Source organism: Rhipicephalus microplus, unplaced genomic scaffold, assembly GCF_043290135.1.
Source record: "Rhipicephalus microplus isolate Deutch F79 unplaced genomic scaffold, USDA_Rmic scaffold_46, whole genome shotgun sequence".
Classification (NCBI taxonomy): Eukaryota; Metazoa; Arthropoda; class Arachnida; order Ixodida; family Ixodidae; genus Rhipicephalus; species Rhipicephalus microplus.
This window is the reverse complement of record NW_027464619.1, coordinates 2,231,157-2,235,213: the sequence shown is the minus strand read 5'-3', so window position 1 is coordinate 2,235,213 and position 4,057 is coordinate 2,231,157.

Sequence of the window (4,057 nt, the reverse complement as noted above, 5' to 3'; positions counted from 1 at the left end):
GAACTGTGATATCTAATGTGAAAGCGCTTGAAACCGTCGTAATGTTGTAGAAAGCAATGTAAAGTAGCGAGTAAAACGTTTTCTAACGATAGAAGTGCGAAGGTTATGTTAGGTTGAGTTATGTTAGTTTAAGCTAGGTAGCGTCGTGAAACTACCAAAAACAACGTCATCTAACGAGATAGTCTTGTTTTATTGCGAGTACGAAACTGCGATAGGTGAAATGTTGTGAAAGCACACAAAACGGCATGAACAAGCCAAATACTGCGTGTTGTACCGTTACAAGTGCGAAACTGCTATATTGTGATATTCTCGTTAAAGCGCATGCAAGCATCGTGAAACCTTAAAGAACAATGTCATTTAGCGAGATACAGCGTTCTGTACTGCAATAAGTTGGTGAAAAACTGTGAGGTTATGCAAATATCGTAATTGTGAACAAAACAGTGTAATAGAGCGTTTTTAGATACAAGTGCGAATGTTAGGTTAGGTTAAGATATGAACCGTCGTAAAACCGCATTAAACAATGTCAATTAGTGAGATGCAGTGTTTTTCACCATTAAAAGTGGGGAACTGCGATATCTAATGTGAAAGCGCTTGCAACCGTCGTTAGGTTAGGTTAGGTTAGGTTAGGTTAAGTTAGGTTTGGTTAGGTTAGGTTAGGTTAGGTTAGGTTAGATTAGGTTAGGTTGGGTTGAGTTGGGTTAGGTTAGGTTAGGCTAGGTTAGGTTGGGTTAGGTTAGGTTAGGTTAGGTTAGGTTACGTTAGGTTAGGTTAGGTTAGGTTACGTTAGGTTAGGTTAGGTTAGGTAAGGATAATTTGGTTAGGTTAGGTTAGGTTGGGTTGGGTGTTGTTGGGTTGGGTTGGGTTGGGTTAGGTTGGGTTAGGTTAGGTTAGGTTACGTTAGGTTAGGTTAGGTTACGTTAGGTTAGGTTAGGTTAGGTTACGTTAGGTTAGGTTAGGTCAGGTTAGGTTAGGTTACGTTAGAATAGGTTAGGTTAGGTTAGGTTACGTTAGGTTAGGTTAAGTTAGGTTAGGTTAGGTTTGGTTAGGTTAGGTTAGGTTAGCTTTGGTTAGGTTAGGTTGGGTTGGGTTGGGTTAGGTTGGGTTAGGTTAGGTTAGGTTAGGTTAGGTTGGGTTAGGTTAGTTTAGGTTAGGTTAGGTTAGGTTAGGTTGGGTTGGGTTGGTTAGGTTAGGTTAGGTTAGGTAAGGTTAGGTTAGGTTAGGTTAGGTTACGTTAGGTTAAGGTATGAACCGTCGTAAAACCGCATTGAACAATGTCACTTAGTGAGATGCAGTGTTTTTCACCTTTACAAGTTGGGAACTGTGATATCTAATGGGAAAGCGCTTGAAACCGTCGTAATGTTGTAGAAAGCAATGTAAAGTTGCGAGTAAAACGTTTTCTAACGATAGAAGTGCGAAGGTTAGCTTGAGTTATGTTAGTTTAAGCTATGTAGCGTCGTGAGACCACCAAAAAGAACGTCATCTAACGAGATAGTGTTGTTTTATTGCGAGTACGAAACTGCGATAGGTAAAATGTTGTGAAAGCACACAAAACGGCATGAACAAGCCAAATACTGCGTGTTGTACCGTTACAAGTGCGAAACTGCTATGTTGTGACAATCTCGGTAAAGCGCATGCAAGTATCGTGAAACCTAAAAGAACGATGTCATTTAGCGAGATACAGCGTTCTGTACTGTATTAAGTTGGTGAGAAACTGTGAGGTCAAGCAAATATCGTAATTGTGAACGAAACAGTGTAATAGAGCGTTTTTCAATACAAGTACGAATGTTAGGTTAGGTTAAGATATGAACCGTCGTAAAACCGCATTAAACAATGTCGCTTAGTGAGATGCAGTGTTTTTCACCTTTACAAGTTGGGAACTGCGATATCTAATGTGAAAGCGCTTGAAACCGTCGTAATGTTGTAGAAAGCAATGTAAAGTAGCGAGTAAAACGTTTTCTAACGATAGAAGTGCGAAGGTTATGTTGAGTTATGTTAGTTTAAGCTACGTAGCGTCGTGAAACCACCAAAAACGACGTCATCTAACGAGATAGTGTTGTTTTATTGCGAGTACGAAACTGCGATAGGTAAAATGTTGTGAAAGCACACAAAACGGCATGAACAAGCCAAATACTGCGTGTTGTACCGTTACAAGTGCGAAACTGCTATGTTTTGACATTCTCGGTAAAGCGCATGCAAGTATCGTGAAACCTTAAAGAACGATGTCATTTAGCGAGATACAGCGTTCTGTACTGTAATAAGTTGGTGAGAAACTGTGAGGTCAAGCAAATATCGTAATTGTGCACGAAACAGTGTAATTGAGCGTCTTTAGATACAAGTGCGAATGTTAGGTTAGGTTGATATATCAACCGTCGTAAAACCGCATTAAACAATGTCACTTAGTGAGATGTAGTGTTTTTCAACATTACAAGTCGGGAACTACGATATCTAATGTGAAAGCGCATGAAACCGTCGTAATCTTGTAGAAAACATTGTAAAGTTGCGAGTAAAACGTTTTCTAACGATAGAAGTGCGAAGGTTAGGTTAGGTTAGGTTAGTTTAAGCTAGGTAGCGTCGTGAAACTACCAAAAACGACGTCATCTAACGAGATAGTGTTGTTTTATAGCGAGTATTAAACTGCCATAGGTGAAATGTTGTGAAAGCACACAAAACGGCATGAACAAGCCAAATACTGCGTGTTCTACCGTTACAAGTGCGAAACTGCTATAGTGTGATATTCTCGTTAAAGCGCATGCAAGCATCGTGAAACCTTGAACAATGTCATTTAGCGAGATACAGCGTTCTGTACTGCAATAAGTTGGTGAAAAACTGTGAGGTTATGCAAATATCGTAATTGTGAACAAAACAGTGTAATAGAGCGTTTTTAGATACAAGTGCGAATGTTAGGTTAGGTTAAGATATGAACCGTCGTAAAACCGCATTAAACAATGTCAATTAGTGAGATGCAGTGTTTTTCACCATTAAAAGTGGGGAACTGCGATATCTAATGTGAAAGCGCTTGCAACCGTCGTTAGGTTAGGTTAGGTTAGGTTAGGTTAGGTTAGGTTAGGTTTGGTTAGGTTAGGTTAGGTTAGGTTAGGTTAGATTAGGTTAGGTTGGGTTGAGTTGGGTTAGGTTAGGTTAGGTTAGGTTAGGTTGGGTTAGGTTAGGTTAGGTTAGGTTAGGTTACGTTAGGTTAGGTTAGGTTACGTTAGGTTAGGTTAGGTTAGGTAAGGATAATTTGGTTAGGTTAGGTAAGGTTAGGTTAGGTTAGGTTAGGTTGGGTTGGGTGTTGTTGGGTTGGGTGTTGTTGGGTTGGGTTGGGTTGGGTTAGGTTGGGTTAGGTTAGGTTAGGTTACGTTAGGTTAGGTTAGGTTAGGTTAGGTTACGTTAGGTTATGTTAGGTTAGGTTAGGTTACGTTAGGTTAGGTTAGGTCAGGTAAGGTTAGGTTACGATAGAATAGGTTAGGTTAGGTTAGGTTACGTTAGGTTAGGTTAAGTTAGGTTAGGTTAGGTTTGGTTAGGTTTGGTTAGGTTAGCTTAGGTTAGGTTAGGTTGGGTTGGGTTGGGTTGGGTTAGGTTAGGTTAGGTTAGGTTAGGTTGGGTTAGGTTAGTTTAGGTTAGGTTAGGTTAGGTTGGGTTGGGTTGGGTTAGGTTAGGTTAGGTTAGGTTTGGTAAGGTTAGGTTAGGTTAGGTTACGTTAGGTTAAGGTATGAACCGTCGTAAAACCGCATTAAACAATGTCACTTAGTGAGATGCAGTGTTTTTCACCTTTACAAGTTGGGAACTGTGATATCTAATGTGAAAGCGCTTGAAACCGTCGTAATGTTGTAGAAAGCAATGTAAAGTAGCGAGTAAAACGTTTTCTAACGATAGAAGTGCGAAGGTTATGTTAGGTTGAGTTATGTGTGTTTAAGCTAGGTAGCGTCGTGAAACCACCAAAAACGACGTCATCTAACGAGATAGTGTTGTTTTATTGCGAGTACGAAACTGCGATAGGTGAAATGTTGTGAAAGCACACAAAACGGCATGAACAAGCCAAATACTGCGTGTTGTACCG